General features: G+C 39.9%; 1 protein-coding gene across 3 annotated transcripts in view; it reads left to right on the forward strand.

The window, feature by feature from the left end:
- The first annotated feature begins 602 nt into the window (after positions 1-602).
- Positions 603-19,887, forward strand: part of gli1 (GLI family zinc finger 1) — a 57,654-nt gene continuing 38,369 nt past the window's right edge. For 2 of the 3 annotated variants that reach the window (XM_058054941.1, XM_058054943.1), the window contains exon 1: positions 603-893. The gene's annotated coding sequence lies outside the window, so the exon portion shown is untranslated. Of the gene's footprint in view, positions 894-7,851; positions 7,895-19,887 lie in introns of those variants that run through there. The other variant, XM_058054942.1, reaches the window with a different exon arrangement.

Consider the following 19,887-nt stretch of genomic DNA (forward strand, 5'->3'; position numbering starts at 1 on the left):
TATAATCATAAAATAGTATGTGTGTTAAATATATGTTCTGCCACCCCAGACAATTTTGTTAACTCAATGTAGCCCACGAGTCAAAATATTTGCCCACCCCTTGTTGTAAAGTGTTACGGACGAGACTATTTGTGGCCACAGTGAGGATCTGGCAACATAAATCCAGTCCAGGTTTTGCGGTGGATCTTGGAGCATCCCAACATGCAGGCATGCGTGCAGGCAAGCCACACACGCTGAGGAGGGAATTTACAACTTTAGAAAAGATTCCCGAAAAGACAGGAAAATATAACATTCACCTTCCTCATGAGAGTCTGTCTGATGGGAACATTGAAGCACATTTTTTATTTTATTTATGAGCACTTCCATGTGAAGAAAATGAAGTTAGCTTTAAAGGAAATATGTGTGGATTCAAATGGAAGGATGGAGCAGAATAAAGTTAAAGTTGAGGTTTGAAGAGAAAACGAAGCAGCATCGTCTGTCCTGTCTTTTTTTTTTTTTCCTCCTCAAGAAAAACAAAAAGTGAACTTCCTGTTTCGGGGTGGTCCACACAGACTGGAGAGGAGGGAGAGAGAGAGGGGGTGCGCATTACGCATTTGGAGGACAGAGCAAGCAACTTGCGGGACTCCCTTGTTGCCGAACATGGGCTCCTTCTTTTACTTCGCTTAAAGTTCACTTCTAAAGTGTACCAAGGAGGAAAAGAAGCACTTTAAAAAAAAGGGTGCGTTGAAGAAAGAACCGGGACATCTCGCATCCACTTCGAGCAAAGAAAAGACGAGAGAAAGCAAAAGAGGAAGGAGAAAAGGCATCTTTCTGTTTTTGGAATCTACAACTTTGGCAAGCCTTGAACCATTCCAGCTCTTCCAAGGACTTTAGGAAGTTTGATGCAGGCTGAGGTAAGTGGAATGTCCTTCCAACTTCACGGCTACACATGTGTTGCCATCACCTCATTCAGTCTAATGGCTTATTTCCAGTGACGAGGATGGGATAGCTAGCATAAAGTGGGCTCATTTCTTATAAGAAGACATGGCAGTGTCTCTGTCCACACACACACACACACACACACACACACACACACACACACACACACACTCACACACAGGGTGTAAAATCATCTGGTTCCAACAGCTGTTCCTTGTAACCTGAAATACTTGAGGTGCCAAGATCATTCCCAAATGTGTGTGTGTGTGTGTGTGTTTTACCAATACTGAAGATGTGCACAACTGTTTGTAAAAGCCTGTTTGAACAGGGACTTGAATCTAATCTAATGTGGACGGATTAGGTCTCCATGCATTCATTTGGAGTATGGACTGAAGAGCGTCAATAGAGCTGGCACACACACACTTTATTACAGACTAGAGTGCTAAACACTCACAAGCATAGACAACTCATTTATCTCACGATGAAAAGGTGCACATTTTTGCAGCAGTGGAAGCGGAAAGGCTCCAAAAACAATTAGTTCTTTACCATGAAAAACAATAGAAGTAGAATGGGATTCATCTGTTCCAGGGTCAAACCGTGGCCACCGTGGACTCTTTAGGTATTGTTTTAGGGAGGAGGGGGGGCAGTTTTTATTGGCCGGCAACTCACTGTAAAACTACAACAAAAATGAAAAAATACCAAAATTAAGTTGGGCAAGAAGTCAAATATTACAAGGACAAAATCAAAATATTATGGGAATAAAGTCAGAAAATTTACAAGAAAAAAGTTGAAAAAACAGCACAAAAATTAAGAAATTATACAAAAATAAAGTCAAAATATTAAGAGAAAAATTGTTTACATTTTTCAACAATAAAGTCATATTTTTTGGAAAATATAATTATTGTTGCAATAGAGTCAAAATATGATGGGAATAAAATCATGGTATTCATTCATTCATTTTCTATCGCTTATCCTCACAAGGGTCGCAGGGGTGCTGGAGCCTATCCCAGCTGTCTTCAGGCGAGAGGTGGGGTACACCCTGGACTGTTCGCCAGCCAATCACAGGGCACATATAGACAAACAACCATTCACACTCACATTCATACCTATGGACAATTTAGAGTCACCAATTAACCTAGCATGTTTTTGGAATGTGGGAGGAAGCGGAGTACAAGGAGAAAACCCACGTACAAATTCAACATGGAAATTCCACTCAGAGATGCCCGAGGGTGGAATCGAACTCGGGTCTCCTAGCTGTGTCACCTGCGCGCTAACCACTCGGGATTGGGACTGGCTTTCTCAACCGCTGTATTTTGAAGATCTGATCTCCACGAGATCGGGCCAATCCGGTTGCCAAACTCTGGGCCGCACTCCATACTGGTAGGTGTGGTAATGTGCCTCAAAACTGGTTGCCACCTGACTCTCGCCACCCGCCAGAAGAAGAAAAGGCAACACTACCATGCAGACATGTCCGTGGTGTACCGTAATGACGTTAGTTTCATGTTGGACGTTGATATTTGGTTGAGTCGCTACAGCGGTACTTCCCTCTCACTCTGCCAGGACTGCTGTGTCATGATGGTGGTTGTTTATACTAGGGACCGTCAATAAATTACCATTGCTCTGAAGAGAGTATATAAATATTCTATTATGGCATTCTAATATTTTGCATGCCCACTTTTTTCAATGGTATCTTTCATTGGATGGACTTTTATTGGATCTTTAATGGGATAAGGGACCCGACTCACAGAGGTTGGTTACAAAAATAATTAAAGTAATGTAATAAATTTGCCGCGATTGTCTGGCGACCAATCCATGGTGCGCCCTGCCTCTTGCATGAATTCAGCTGGGATAGGCTCCATCATACCCCCGCGACCCTAATGAGGTTAAGCGGCAAAGAAAAATAATACAGAAAACTCATTCACCATAACTTGGTCATAATTTATCAATACGTCATAATACTTCATAATAAAAATCGTAGTTAGTAGAGATAAGGGGAGCGTTCAAGAACCGAATCTAATATAATAATGAAACATTTTTAACGCAAATGTTGATCCAAAATCGGATAATGTCAATGTCAATCTTGCAGGGGGTTGGTGGTGAGCCATGTGTCAAAATAATCATTTGCTGTTAGTCCTCTAACTCCCCCCCCCCAAAAAAGATGTTAATCCCCACTCTGTGCTTTACAAATATTCACATTCACACCTCAATCTCTAATTCTTGGAATTTGGGAGGAAGCCAGATTACCCGGAGAGAACCACACACAGTAGGAACATGCAAAATCCATACAGAGATGTTCCAACCGAGGTACGAACCCACGATCAATTCCAGCTTTCAGGCATTTATTGTTGCTTGTAGCCATATTGTACTGTGTAGCCACCACAGTAATCCCTTTTTTAATCGCCGTTCCAGATGTGTTTACGCCAACTACGATTTTGTATTTATAAATTGGATATTTGTGTAGTTAGAGCTTAGAAAACCTGTATACAACCTTCTAAATACGTTTTTTAAAATAATGAACGCCCTCGAGACATGACATAACGCCCATATAGTCGAATTTACAACATTGTAAACACAATAGGACAAAATAAAACATATAAGACATAAATAAGTGTGTGTTGCTCTAAATTTGTTGCAGTATAAGGGGAGCTGAGGGATCTGACAAACAGGAAGTGACATTAGGAATTGGATTCTAGCTTGATGTGGGTTCCGACCGCTTAGATTAGCCTACGTTAGCGATTATTGGGCCTGTTGTGAGATCATTCAAACCTGCAATAAAAGCCTGTTGTCCTGGTGAGCATATCAATTAACCAATCAATCAATGATTTGATCAAGTTTTCAACATTCTCTAATTTCAGCCTCTAAAATGTAAATATTTTTTTATTTCCTTAGTCATCCATGAAAGCTGTTGTCTTTGTGTTTTAGGCAAAAAAGATATTTACACACATTGTTAATAATTAATTATGGCTTTATTCCCATAATATTTTCACTTCATTCTCATAATATAACTTTTTCTGCATCTAAATTTCCCTAAAATTCCAACTGGATTTGTTGTTTTGTTTATTTGTCATCATGCTACTTTTAAAAAGAAAGGGATGGTTAGATGCAGGCCTCGTTTAACGATGACACGGGAGTGAAGCGGTCTTTTTGTCATGGTTGTCATGGACTTTTTGCTGATCAAGGTTGGGACGGGAGTGCACTTGTCCTTTGGCCACCAGTGAAAAGCTCTGTGGGGGGGTTCCTCACCCTGCCTGCTCTTTATCAAGCGTGTTAAGGCCAAAAGGCTCCTTAATGGGGAATTGTCTTAAACAAATAGTGCACACAGGAAGGACTTGTCTTCCTATTAGCAGCCACGGGAGAGACTTTATCACCACCAAGATAAGTCTTTATCAGCATGAATACAGTGCGTTTTTAATGGGGAGATCATTTGTGCGTTTAAGGTGTGATAGATAGATGGATACAGGAAGTTGTTATTCCTACACCGGGTCACATGACCTTGCCTTAGAGGCAGGCAGCAACAAGTGGTGTGTTTTTGTCCAGATTCCATTTTGGTCCGCTCAGCAAGAAACATGTGTCACGTGATGCCTGCAATCCTATACACACACACACACACCACACACACACTTCTTCCTCTTCCCACCTTCCAGAAAGAGAGGTGGGGGGGAGGGGCAGGGAGAGAGACCACCCTCACTGGGATCACAGCCCCTCAATCAGGGCCTTTCACACCCTGTGAACCTGAAACAATCAGGCTTTAATAGCAGCTGTCTGGAAAGAAGCACAGGAGATGCTCCACAAGCTACGTTTTTTTCTTCAGTTGTTGTTGTTACGATAGATACTATGGTTTTCCTGAGACTACTTTTTTTTAGTCAAACATCTTGCAACTCCGAATCGGAGCAAAATCTTTGGGAAAACAACTCCTAACATGTACAAAACGTCATCATATCATTGTTTCCTATATGACTTCAATTTGTTTTGGAGGATGAAAATCATCGTTCTTCTGTCGCCTCAACAGTGCTTTGACATGTGAGAGCCTGTCTCCACTAGACGCATCTGGAGGTTTTTGTAATATGCAAATACTTTGCCTTTCGGGACCGCTTCTGTTTGATTAGCGAGTAAATGCATGACGCAAAGAAACACTTCCTGTCTTTCACTTTCAATTGGTACACCGACTAAGTTCTCTGGCAGACCACGTGTGTATGGTGTGTGTTAAGAAGCAGCGTTACAATGCATCCCCACCGCTTCGGTCCCAATTTATGACGAAGGGTGCATAGCAGGTCGTGCCAAATCTAATTCCACATAATTTGTGGAATTTATGTATGCGAACTACTGAGGACGAAGACACACAAAGTCAGGTTTGTTGATGTCTGAGATGGTATCACACTAGAAAGACTCTAAACAAATAAAAAGCACACTTGTCGTGACGGTTCTTAAGATACTTACTTTAGCTTGAACTCATTCCCGTTTGCATTTTTATATCTCATACAGTAATCCTTCATCTGTCGTGGTTAATTCGTTTTGTGAGTGATAAGTGAATTGAAACAAAGTGAGATATCTTATTGATAAATTAAATATTTTCATAGTTTGAGGATAGAAAAGCTATTTAGGACCTTATAAATACCAGTTTTAATATTATTAGAGCCTTCCAGACATGAAATAACACCCCTATAGTCACCTTTACACTCATATTACCCAATATGGTCGACATAATAATAATAAAGAAAAGGACATTTAAGACTATATAATAAATAATAGGCTAGATAATAAAATTAAAAGATGAGAGAATAGATAAACTCATGCTTGTGTGTGTTGCAATAAATGTTTTCCAGACGTGTGGACAGGAAGTGACATCGGGAGTTCAGAGTTGAGTTTTAGCTAGGTATGGGTGTTAGAGATTATGGTTCCTGTTTGAGATCATTCAACCTGGAAGTGAAAGCCTGTTGCTCAGGTCATCAGGTCTGATGCTTGTGTGTCTTACCCGACATTACAGTAACACTACTGACACCTAGTGACCACCGTATGATACTACATATTATTACTAGGAATGCTCTGGGTTTTATGCTGCCCATTCTGATCATCCATGAATGAGAAGATGACCGATCACATGGATTAACCGTGCATTTTTACATGACATACGTTTAATTACATACTACTTTATTTACGTGCTAAGCACAAACAGGCATAAAGTTTAAATTATGTGATAGCATCACCATGATAAAGCTGGACACACTATGTCTTTATGTCCACACACCAATAGTGTTTTGAGGACAAGACATACAGAATAATGAAACATGAACACATGAACACATGAATCCACTTTTCCATGGGACAAAAACAAGCTCCAAACTAACCGCATTGCGGTTTGCAATTGGTGTCAAAAGACCAAAAGCTAGGCAGATAATGCTAGCTAGCTGCATTGGAAAGTATGACCAGTGACAGACAGGCAAGATGTGTAAACAAACATGCAAGAATAGTCAGTAGGTTTGGTAAGGGACTTCTCAGACACGCGGGCATCGATTAGCATAGCCTGTGGCAACCGTACGTGACGCAGCAGACATGTAGGATTTGCCGCCGTACCCTGATCAGCTTTGAAAGGTGTTTATCGCAGATCGCATATTTTTTCGGAAATTGTCCGTTATTGATCAATAGCCAATTGATCTGAGCATTCCTAATTATTACGTCTTTGAATGTGTCTTTCAATGCCTTGTATTGTACGTCATGGAACAATTTTTTGGCTTGAAAATAATCACGAAAGAACATGATTTATTACTTAATATTTGTATATATTTTAAACGTAATAAAGCGAATAGCAAATTAGTTCCCAGGTTAGATTCACCTAAAAGAGCTATTAATAAGACTGGAGCAAGTGCCACATTTCTGTCAGATTGTGTTTAAAATAGTAATTCATGAGATTTTATATTTTTAACGCCATGACTCCCTACGCTAATGATAGCGGCCACCTTTCGTAATAGAAATAAACAGAAGACACGTAATAATCCAAAAAGGCAGTAAATACAAGTCCGCCCTAAATGGTGTTGTCCAGTTGTGTTCATTGTGTGTGTCGCTAAGTGACGATGCAGTGATGACTCAGCGTCCTTGCGGCTGATAGAACGCACAGAAGACGTTGTGTTTATGATTTCACCCCGGGTTGCCATAGCCACAAATCTTCATAATTACAACACAGCGTCACCCTTTACACCACCTGTGTCGCTCTGACATCGCCGAAAGGGCAAAAAATAATAATAATAATGTTGAAAGTTTTATAGGAACACACAAAGCGAGATGGAAGTTGTATGCGGGGAGAGGCTGCCATTGACGTCGCGTGTGTTCCTCCCCGCTCCAACAAGCCTGTTATCTGAGAGGAGATAACATCGTAACGTCTTGGACTTGGCAGCTCTCCTTGGCATACCTCCTCTTTAAATGTACACACAAAGTATCGTATTCCTCAAAAATGGAGACACGTACTGGATGGAGATGTTAGGGCTGGCAAATAACGGAAGATGCATACTTAAAAATGTTCTATCTCCATTTGCACCAACATTTTTGTTATTGTTAGTTGACACAGCCTTCCACTTTTCTGCTCATTGTCTCCTAGTTTTCCACAAGTGAAATGACAAATAAAGTTAACTAGATCAAATACCACAACAGAAATTGCGTCCATCTTGGCATGAATGATTTACCGCCGCCCGCCGCGGCCAAATGCAGGCCGGGAAAGTCAGCGATATGCCAGCATGAATCTGCCAAAGGGGGTCAAAGTGCGTCGTATTTATCACGACGACTGACACACTGGAAGTGACAGACTTTCTGCAGGCTTTAATCCGACTTCAGGCTCCACTCGGAATGCCGCAGGCTCGCCGGGATGGTTCCGGCGGAACTCGACACCCACAGATGATGTTTTCATTCCTCTTGATGATTTAGATCGCTGATTCTCAAACTGTGGTACCGGTACCATTGGTGCTACACGGGGTGTATTAAGTGGCAGGTAGGACCAGCGTTAGAAAATATCTGAATTATTTTAAATTGTCCCATTTTGTTTTTCTTAAAGAATGCATTAGAATTTAGGGGCATGTTCATGAACCACAGCTCCCTAGTGCCAGCAGTGCTCGTGCAGCCCCAGATAATACACAATTATTTTTTCACTTGACACTTCGTTTGCTTACATTTTGTATTTCAATTTTACTCACGTTGTTCATTTGTGGTGAAAAGGAGTTTGTGCAGTGTTAAAATAAGGATTATAAATAAATACATGCATCCATACATAAATATATACATAAATACAATATAAATACAGTGTACAGTAGTCCCTTGTTTATTCAAGTTAATTGGTTCCACACCCAATAATTTAATTTCCACAAAGTAGGATTCCTTATATATAAATGGAATATTTTCGCAGTTACAGGATAGAAAACCTGTTTATGACCTTTTAAATACCGTTTTTAATGTGATTAGAACATTCTAGACATCTGTATACTCGTATTACCCAATATAGTAGACATAACAACAGTCATGTCTTGGCTTGTGGTGATGTGGTGACGACCTCAGTATGCCGAAAGCCAGAACCAATTGCAAGTAAAATGTATAATTTATAAATAATTTCTTCAGGGATTTAACTAAGGCAGGTTTGCAGTAGCGTATTAAGCTCAAACTATAATGAAACGACAAACTAAGAAGCGGTTATGCAGAAATGGAGGTCGATCAGATCTTGACAGTTGGTGCTACAAGCATTCCAACTTTTCTGGAGTACCTACTACCTCCTGTGTCTACATACTGTACACACAGCGGTACTACTGTAAACCAGGAGTGTCCGAACTGGATATGGCCCCAATTTTGGTAAACCAAGCCATGCGGGTATGCTAATAAGTTGTATATATTTAAAGAAAAACAGTCTGTATCTCAACTATAGGCAACAAAGTGTATTATTACTTTTTCTCCACTGTCTTTATTCACATAATATTTTGACTTTATTCTTGAAATGTCTAATTGCAATGTTGCAAAAATTGTTGTTAGAAATTATTGTGGAAATGACATATTTAATTATTACGATTTTATAATAGGGCGGCACGGTGGTTAGCGTGCAGACCTCACAGCTAGGAGACCAGGGTTCAATTCCACCCTAGGCTGTGTGGATCTCATGTTCTCCCCGTGCATGCGTGGGTTTTCTCCGGGTACTCCGGTTTCCTCCCACATTCCAAAAACATGCTAGGTTAATTTGAATGTGAGTGTGAATGGTTATTTGTCTCTATGTGCCCTGTGATTGGCTGGCGACCAGTCCAGGGTGTGACCCTCGTGAGGAAAAGCGGTAGAAAATGAATGAATTAATTATTTTATAATATTAAAATTATGACTTTAGCGTAATATTTGTGAATTACTGCAGTAACATTTAATTTTTTTTGAATTTTCTTGTTTATTTGTTTTTTATTACAAAAAATAAACAGTCGTGGGACACAAAAAAAGCCCACTTTGGACACCCTTGTAGTATACCCTCGTGAGCAACACTTGTGTCGACATCTCTACTCCATTCATATCCAAGTGAACCTGCACGACGATGCGATTATCACGTCACCATCCAGTCAAGCGACACACAAAATTTGTGCATGTGAAGGTTTGTATTTCTGGCTTGCAACGCAATCCCAGGAAGTTGAACAACTTTTCATCGCTGTGGCGCAGATGAGGATCAATGAATGGGAGTTTCATTGATTGACCAATGAGCTGACAGGATGCTAATCATTATGCTATACTTGTTAACGCTATACTTTAAGTAAAAGACAGGGTAGTGCCAAGGTCAAGTCAAGTTTACATTGAGGATGATGAACAAAGACCCCCCCCCCCCCAACACACACTCAGTGTGTTGTAGTAGTGACAGAATGATCCATCCAAAGTGTGTGAAGGAGAGATATTACAGGTCTCTCCTTCCTGCAGCTGTCAAACTCTACAATAACTGCTCCAAAAGATCTTGTAGAATAACCGTGCAATAAACCATGCAATAAACAAGTGCAATAACCGTGAAATACTGTAAACCTGTGACTAAACAAAGTAAGTGGAGCTTGTACTTTCGCTGCTGTAAACCTGAAATTCTTTCTTGTGGGACTAACAAAGACATATCTTATCCTCCTCTGAACTACTTTGATGCCCCCGAATTCCCTCCACATTTGACAGCCAATCAAAATCACGGGAGACAAACACATCACTCACCGGTGTCGCCGTTGTCAGCCAATCGTTGCCATCCGTGTGTGTGGTTTGCTACGTCGTTTGTCGCCTCCTGTGGAAGGGAGAACAACCATCTTTAACACTTTAACCCATCAAATTTGGGTGTTGTGAAACTTTTGAACAGTAGTGTAATATATAGTATGTACACTAAAGAGTGGAGTAATTTTTTTTTGTGTTGATCAGGTAATAATGTATCGCTCATGTTTAATAAATGCAATGTATTGCTTAATATTCATTAACAGTGGGCATAATATGTGTTGTTATTGCATGATACAGTATATAAATGACACATTTGTGTTGTGAAATTGGCTGTATATGTTTTTTGTGTGCAAAAGGATGCATAAAATTTAGAGTCCTGTCTGTGGAAGATGCCATAGGAATGTTGTTGGTGACATGACATGAAGTTTACGGCTTAAAGAATACAGTAAAATGCAATGATTGGCCCCGGATGAAAAAGAACGTTCAATTATTTTATTAACCGTGGTAGTTTTTGGAAAGGGAAGAAGCAAAAAAGCGTGGACAGTGAGAACGAGGAGATACACGATGTTTTAAATCCTCTCAAATTTATGCCCATGGGCCGCTTCTTGGGTGGGCTGCAGGGAGGGCGGCGCTGGAGCCAAAAGCGAGGGGAAAGTTGCCGACTGCTCCAGACTGCTGGCCTCGCTGCTCCTCTGGAGCTGAGCTTTTTCCTGCTGGAACACATTTCCAAGTCAACCGTTCCCGACTTGGCCGCCCTGCGTCGGCCCCGCCTGACTGCTGCACACTTGGCTTCACTTTCTGACACTTTTTTTTTTTTTCACCAAACATGTTTTTCCACACTTGTTTTACACTAGTATCTCTTTTACCCGCTTTCAATGAGGACATTATACGATTGACACTTTGGGTTTGATTGCTTGGCTCCTGCCAGTTGGTACGTCTTTAGCCAGCAGCATGGATCAGATAAGACATCATTGTGGCTCCTTCTGGATTTGCTGACTGTAACCACTGTTTGTTTTGCTCGGGCCCTCGTCTAGATTTTAGATTAGAGGAAGAAGAGCAGCAAATTGCTGCAAGTTCATAACTTAGTCACTAAGTTTAGGTGTTCCATTCTTTAAATGTGCTGAAGAGCCCGTGTTTTTCTGTTACTGCTTCGAAAAACCTCCATTTTGAAACGTCACATTACCCTAGCATTAAGGAATGGTCAATATGACATTATTGTAGTGGAAAATGATACAATTTACGTAAATGGTGGAAGGCAGTTAACTCATTCGAAGGCTGTCCCTCTCAGTAGCGGCCATGACTTTGAGTGATTTTTCAAGGCACACAGAATATTGTGTTCTTGGACTCTATAGCCATGGTAGATGGCAAAAAAAAAAGATTAGAAAGATTAGGACATCTGGAAAACCTGGGTTCCATTCTCCGCTGGGTCATCTCTGTGAGGAGTTTGCATGTTCTCCGCGTGTGTGTGTGGGTTTTCTCCGTTTTCCTCCAAAACATGCTAGGTTAATTGGTGACTCCAAATTGTCCATAGGTATGAATGTGAGTGTGAATGGTTGTTTGTCTATATGTGCCCTGTGATTGGCTGGCGACCAGTCCAGGCCTGAAGACAGCTGGGATAGGCTCCAGCCAAAACCAAATTACCATTGCTGTAGAAAACTGCTGTAGAAACGCTAAAATGCTAAAGCTACTTACCATGGACAGATGTCTTCAAGTAAATGCTTTTCTTGACAAACTTTGGACTATCCAGTCTCTACTTCTAGATTGGATTTGGGATCCAAAAGCGGACATTTTAAAAAGATAAATCACCATTTACTATCAACTCCTATGAAGTTGGTTTCGGCAGCTAGAGGCACAACACCAGAACTCCATGGTGGGTGGAATAAATTGAAACCCACCATTTTGCAGGAAGCACAAAATCTAAAGAAATACAGCTGGAATAGGTGCAGCTTCTGGAAGATCTAGAAAGCTTTTTTTGCTTGTTAACGTGTGTAGCTGCTCTATAGGAGTCCACAACTCAATACAACAATACAGAGCCGAAAAATTAGCATAATAGGTCCCCTTTCAAGCCTTTCAAATTCATTGACCAGAGCTATGGGAATAGATAAAAGGTATATGGAAGATTAATACACTTTAATATCTATAAGCAGACAAAATGGAATTGGCCGTTTTGTTTTTTTTTTGCCTGGAAATACTACATGTCACGCATGTCATGCAATGTGCTTAGTGTGGGATGAAAAGGAATATGCAGCGTGCTGCAATACAGCATTTTGAGGCATGTACATTTAAAATATGATACTTGACTTTCTTCACTGGACTTTTTGATTATCAGAAACACGTAATTGGCTACTCTGTTGACATTTAAAACAGCTTCAGTTATTAAATATTTCGTAGTACGGTGGTCCGTGGTTTGATCACAGCTTTTGTTTGGACTACAATATACGCTAGTGTAGTCCGCGCTAACCACAATGTAAAAATTTTTTGTCGGCATATACTGTAGATTAATTTTCCTTATAGGGTTCATCTTCTTCCATAGCTCCAGTCCATAAACTTGGAAGGATTTAAGTTGTACAAAATTTTCCAAGCACGAATTGACTTGATGTGGTCCAACACTCAATACAAATATGATATGAAATGGAAGATGAAGAGGTAATCTAGCTAACAAACATGTATACGAATGAAAATGCACCTGATCATATGAAATAAAAATCAGATCAGTCAGATTTTTAGTTGCTAAAATATGGGTTTTGTAACATCGCTACTCAAAGCTAACAGCTGCTCCCGAGTCTAAACAAGCAGCTAGCTACAAACAAGATGAATATATATAGCTGCAACACTTGCTAAAGGGGTCGGTATGGCCCCCAAAAAAGAAAGTAATAAATAAAGCACAATTAAAAACTAAAAATGCCACAGAAAATACAGAGCTGCCATAACTAGCTTACACTCAGGCGGCGCCATCTTGAAACATGAGACCTCAGCATCATATTCAGTCTATATCGATATATCTATATTTTTAAAATAGCCCTCGTCTGTCGTCTTCTCTGGCTTTCATAGAAAACCCACTTAAGTGTTGTAAATATAAGCAACACCAACGAGAGCCAACATTTATCCACCATTGCCTTAATGCTACATCGCTAACGCTAGCAAAACACTGGACTTCGGCCACGGTCATCACATTGATAGTCCGTTAATAGCAGCTGTAACTCCAATTTTAGATTTTAAAATATTTCCTATGTATATATGTACGTCATATATACATAGTCTGAAGTATATTTTATTTTGAAATACAGATATTTAGAAAATGTTCTTGAAATTAATTTAAATGACATTTTCTGATATATTTTGAACTGCAAATATCTATTTTTGATTTGTCGCCGACCCACCAGTTGGCCAAACAGCGGTATAAACCACAATAATGTGTTGTGGAAGGACAACAACAAGCGGCCTGGAGGCACTAAAAGTATCAACTTGCGTGGAGTAATTTCCATTCAGTGTGACCAGCTCCAACATTCCAGTCATTTCCGAGCATTTGAAGCCTCAAAAGGTCCGCTGCCCACACATGTGTTTCTTCGTCCCGGCGGACTGGCTTTTTGTGCGTCTGGCGGCTAATTCGCTGTGAAGGTATTACGATTATTGGACGGCTTGTAAACCATTAAGTCTTTATTTACAAGCCAAAGAATAAAAAGGCTGAAGGGGCGCGCTGGGTCTCGACACTGGCGCTGACCCCACTGTAAGTCATCTCGGCAAAGCCGCCATCTGGTCCTGTTTGTAGCGTTACAGACCACTCCCCGATTGCATAATTGTACCTATTAATTACACTAGGAGGGGCCTTCATTTCCTGTGTGAAAGGCTCTTAATTTGATTATAGCGTGTATGTGCTCTAACATAAAACCTCCCCAAAAGTGATCCTTCCCTTTGAGGCGATGCTACGTTCAGCGCGGAACGAGGCATCGACGTGGCGACAGCAGCTGCCCCGTTTTCAGCTGCTTGTAAGAGTTGTTGGTTCTTGGCCGCTGTTTTTGCCCACACACACACACACAGCTCCCCGCAGGTCATACTGCGGCGGGAGAAGATCTCTACAAATGACTGGCTTGCGTGTTACGACTGGACGCACGCAGGTGTGATGGCCGCCGCGGCTAGTATCACACCGCTGAGTAGACCTACTGTGGTTGTGGAATGTGAGTTTTTCCGGAAGGTGAAATCCTAGCATGGATTGACATTTAATGAATGCTTTTCTTGACAAACTTTGGACTATCCAGTCTCTACTTATAGATTGGATTTGGGATCCAAAAGCGGACATTTTAAAAAGATAAATCACCATTTACTATCAACTCCTATAAAGTTGGTTTCGGCAGCTAGCGGCACAACACCAGAACTCCGTGGTGGGTGGAATAAACTGAACAAACTTGCAGGAAGCATGAAATCCAAAGAAGTACAGCTGGAATAGGTGCAGCTTCTGGAAGATCTAGAAAGCTTTTTTTTGCTTGTTAACGTGTGTAGCTGCTCTATAGGAGTCCACAACTCAATACAACAATACAGGGCCGAAAAATTAGCATAATCGGTCCTCTTTTAAGCCTTTCGAATTCATTGACCGGAGCTATGGTTTTCAATTTGATGTAATAGCTCACAAACAACTTTATACAGTAATCCCTTGCTACTCACGGTTCAAATTTCATGCCTTCAAAATATATTAATTCATAAATCATGCTGGTCGAGTACAGCCTGTGATTGGTGGATATTTAAGCAAATTGGATATAGTTTTTGCATATTTTAAGCATTTCTAAGCCTTAAAATTGCTAAAATACAAACAAGTCTTATTTATGCATTAAATAGCATATTTTCTCTTATTATATCTTGGTACCATATTGGGTGGTATGAAAGTAAAGGTGACTATAGGGGTGTTATATCATGTGTCGAGAGCTCTACTAATGACAAAAAATGTGTTTTGAAGGTCATAAACAGGTTTAGCATACTCAAAATACAACTATAAATAAGGAATTTTACGTATCAATTACCCGCAATGGAGGGGGATTACTGGATTATATAATATTATTATTATTATTATTATTAATGATTTGAACATCAAACATATGCTACAGTTGTGTGATTAAGACCAATGCACTTAGCAGCATTCCTTCCGTCCTTAAAGTGCTGATGGTGAAAACGGTCCATAGGTTCCCATGTGGTGAGGTGACCCGCCGCTGCACTCGCCGTGAAGCAAATGTTGTCATGTTGTGTTATATCATGCGTCTGTCACAGCTGTTGTTGTTTCTGCTCCTCCTCCTTCTCCTCTCTCTGTCTTTCTTCCAAAGTGAGGTCCCGTACACCTGCCAGCACAAGTTTGATCTCCTGCTGGTGGTTTTGAGGTGGTGGTGGTAGTGGATGGGAGGCGGGGGGGTTGTCAGAGAAGGTGCACGGTACGGTGAAAGGAAGCCACTGTGAGAGTGAGAGCATGGTGGTATCATGGTGGCCATTTATGCTGCACACACACAAAGTCAGCTGAATACACACACAGAATCAACGGGGATCCACGTTCACGCTTTTCTTTTCACACTGTGACTTGATAATATTGAAAATGCAAGATGAGAGACAGACAGTGGACCGATAAGACGGATTGATCAATTAAAAATGTATCGATTTCCAAGTTACACTCATGCATGCAATGTAGATGCGTCGTATAATCAGTGCAGGGTTGCCTAATGACTCTAATTGGAGGATCATCTCACTCGCTCTGCCAGGGGTGTCCAAAAGGAAAAACTGCATTAATTTAATAAGTCAACATATTAAGAGAAAAAAGTTCTAATCTAATTAGAAAAAGTTCTATTGAATAAAGTTAGAATATTATGAGAATTCCATTAATCAATGGAAAAACTGTTGTAAATTTGGAAGAATAAAGTAACAATATTAAATATTTTAAAAAGTTGTGTTCTAATAAAAGTGTTGCAATTAAAGTATAAATATTATGAAAATGAAATCATAATTACCAGAAGAAAATTGACAAGAATGAATAAATTAATCAATGGAAAAAACTCTTGTAAATTTGGAAGAATAAACTAACAATATTAAATATTTTTAAAAGTTCTGTTCTAATAAAAAGTTGCAATTTAACAAAGTATAAATATTATGAAAATAAAGTCATAATTACCAAAAGAAAATTGACAAGAATGAATAAATTAATCAATGGAAAAAAACTGAACAAAGTAACAATATTAAATATTTTAAAAAGTTGTGTTCTACTAAAAGAGTTGCAATTTAACAAGAATAAACTTGTAATAATAAAATAAAAAAAAATCTTATTATAAAAAAATCCTTTCATTTGAGCAGTAGACTTGAAATATTGAAAAATATATAGATTTTACTGAGAACTGTGACTGTTATCTTTTTTTAAAACTGATGATGTAGCAACAGGAACCACTTGGGGTTATAGTATCGTGCCCAAGGTTACTGCAACTTTCATGCTGCCATGAGCATATACAGGGTTTAAACAATGGATTGTGGTGCCAGCGAGCAACAGCAACTGAAGAGAGAAGGAGAGAATCTGATCTAATAATTATTTATATATATTATAATATATATATTTATGTATTTATAATATTATTTATAGTTATTGCAAATGTTGGAGTACAAGCTGTGTGTCCAAATAGATCATTTATTGGCGTATCATGTCCTAGAAGTACTCAACATAACACACAGAGTCAAAGTTATTGTGTGCTTGCTCATGCGTCGAAGAGCCAATGTGATCACACCTCCTGCCAGTTATTAATTATAACAGCCACCTTACATAACAGAAAGTCATCAAACAGCATAAAATAAGCCAGCAGTTTTTGCACAGTGCGGTATTTGAATGACAGTAGTGACTAAACAAGCGTCTCTAAGACTCCATTGTCCTCCAAACCCGATGACACCGCAACAGCTTCCGTACTTTATGACACTTTCCCGACTGCTGATTATTCCCCCAGCAGTTCCCGTTATTCCCATTCAGCTCAGCGACAGGCAGTTGCTGTGCCGTGGCACATTTATGGGCCCTTATTAGGCGGCACCTGTAGTCCATTAAAGGCCCTGCCGACTGCTGACAGTCCCACATACAAGTTGGGTGTCTTTGAGAGCGACACTTGTTTTATTTCAGGAAGGAAGTGGAAATGTGCAACAGTCTCTTCCAACGCTGAAGGAATCATATGAACTCATTGAAAGAGGCACACAAATGTGGTGAGATGAAGACTTTTCACGTTTTTACGCTTATGTTGGAGTGTCTTTGATGTGGTCAAGTTCTTTCTCTAACAAAACTAGCCTAAACTACTGAGACTTTCTTGCAGAAGCTCAATGTCTTTAAACGTTTTCACCCAAATTTTGTCTTGGTTCTCATCCAACATTATGATTATCGTACAATATTGCTGTTGTATTTTACCCTTTGGTACGTTGAATCTTGGAATTAATATTAATAGTTAGCTCACACAATACGTACTACGGTATCCTGTAAGGCACATTCATTCATTCATTCATTCATTTTCTACCGCTTTTTCCTCTTGAGGGTCGCGGGGGTGCTGGAGCCTATCCCAGCTGTCTTCGAGCGAGAGGCGGGGTACACCCTGGACTGGTCGCCAGCCAATCACAGGGCACATATAGACAAACAACCATTCACACTCACATTCATACCTATGGACAATTTGGAGTCGCCAATTAACCTAGCATGTGTTTGGAATGTGGGAGGAAACCGGAGTACCCGGAGAAAACCCCTGCATGCATGGGGAGAAACTCCACACAGAGATGGCCGAGGGTGGAATTGAACCCTGGTCTCCTAGCTGTGAGGTCTGCGCGCTAACCACTAGACCGCTGTGCCGCCTTTATTTATGCATTAAATAGCATATTTTCTCTTATTATATCTAGGTACCATATTGTGTAGTATGAACGTAAAGGTGACTATAGGGGTGTTATATCAAGTGTTGAGAGCTCTACTAATGATAAAAACTGTGTTTTGAAGGTCATAAACAGGTTTAGCATACTCTAAATACAACTATAAATAAGGAATTTTACGTATCAATTACCCGCAATGAACGGGGGATTACTGGAGTATCATAATAATATTATTATTATTATTAATGATTTACAAAGTATGGTGAATTCTCACATAGGGAGGATTGATGCTTATTGTTATTTACCATCTTTCAAGAGTATTGCAATACTCTAGGACACCATATTTGTGGATATGGCTTGTGCATCCAAATAATACAGATTTTTTAACATTAAATAAATGATCATTGCCTTAAGTGGATTTATTTCATACATCCTGCCCGTGTCACTACAATATGTTTTGGTTGATGGCGGTCATGTTTGTCAAATTGTTCCGCCCGGTAGCGAAACACCGTAAACTTTCAATCGGTAGTTGTATCAAGCCCATTGAGCTGTGTGAGAAATTTCAAGCCAATCTGACTAATAGTAGTGAATTTTGACACATTTCCACTCTTGTGTGTACTGGGTCAGGAGTCATAAAAAAAATCTTAGCCCAATAGTAAAAATTCCAGGCATTTCTAATTTAATCAGAGAATATTGTTGGTATTTCTCATCGTAATACTGTTTGCATGCAGTACCAGTTGATAAAAGATCTCCGTCCTTACAGCCCCTCCCCCTCATGGCTCGTCTTGTGTGTTCTAGCTCATGCTTTTGCAGTTCCTGTGGGATCAAGCCGAGCCTCAGGGGCAACGGGGCGCTCTGTTTCCAACCACCACTAACGCCGTCTTGCACATGCCGCAGCTTGTTGGGCACACTTTTGCGGGGGCGGGAGACGCACTGTTAAGAGTGTGTGCATGGAAGAGTGTGTGAGCTTTCTGGAGGGGGATTTTCTGGTACGTGATGAAAAATGTAATTTATTGGAGTTTACTGTGTTCCAGGGTTATCTCATGTTGGTTTCACTTGAAATTTAGAAGACAGAGGTCTTGGACTCAACTTACCTGGGGGCAGCTGGAGGTCGAGTCTGGGTGATGCTGGGCCGCATTGAGTATTCCCTTCGGGATGACGTTTTAGAGCAGGGGTCTCAAACACGCGGCCCGCGGGCCAAATGTGGCCCGCAGGACACTAGTTTGAGGCCCCCGCCTTGATATGAAAGTTTAATGTTAGTTTGATATGGATGCTGTATGGTATCATGTACCCAGAAAAAATTATTAAGTTTGATTAATGTTCATGTTAAAGGTTAAATAACTGTTAATAGTTATCCTCCCTATCCGTGTGGAAGTGGTAAGTTTTTGGCTATTTAGTTTAAAGGAAATAACTTGAAGGCTACCGTTTAGGTCGCTAGCTTTCTAGTTTGCGAGTTAGCATGTGCCGCAAGACCCTGCAGTTGCGCAATATGTTGTAAATAAAAAAAGTATAAATGTGACTATAGTCGTGTTTTGTCATGTCTACAGGGCTCTAATAATGCTTTGTTCATTTTAATCTGAAAAAAATAATTTGTCTACCCACCAACTATATGTGGTTTCTTAAGTTTTTATTATTTACCGTTTTATTATTATTATTATTATTATTATTATTATTATTATTATTATTATTATTATTATTATTATTATTATTATATTTATTTATTACTGATTGATTTTCTTTATTCTTGATTTGTTCATTTATTTTTCATCTTATTTTGTGCAGAAAAATAAAAATTAAGATATTTGAGAACAGTGGAATGTTTTATCAGAGCTTTTATTGTAGAAAATCAGAACCAAAGCACCAAAAAAGCACGGAAAAAGTTTGTACATTTTTCTGTTTTTAATAAATGTGGCCCCGCCTCGCCCAGACCCTAGCTCCAGT

This window comes from Doryrhamphus excisus, chromosome 18, assembly GCF_030265055.1.
Source record: "Doryrhamphus excisus isolate RoL2022-K1 chromosome 18, RoL_Dexc_1.0, whole genome shotgun sequence".
Classification (NCBI taxonomy): Eukaryota; Metazoa; Chordata; class Actinopteri; order Syngnathiformes; family Syngnathidae; genus Doryrhamphus; species Doryrhamphus excisus.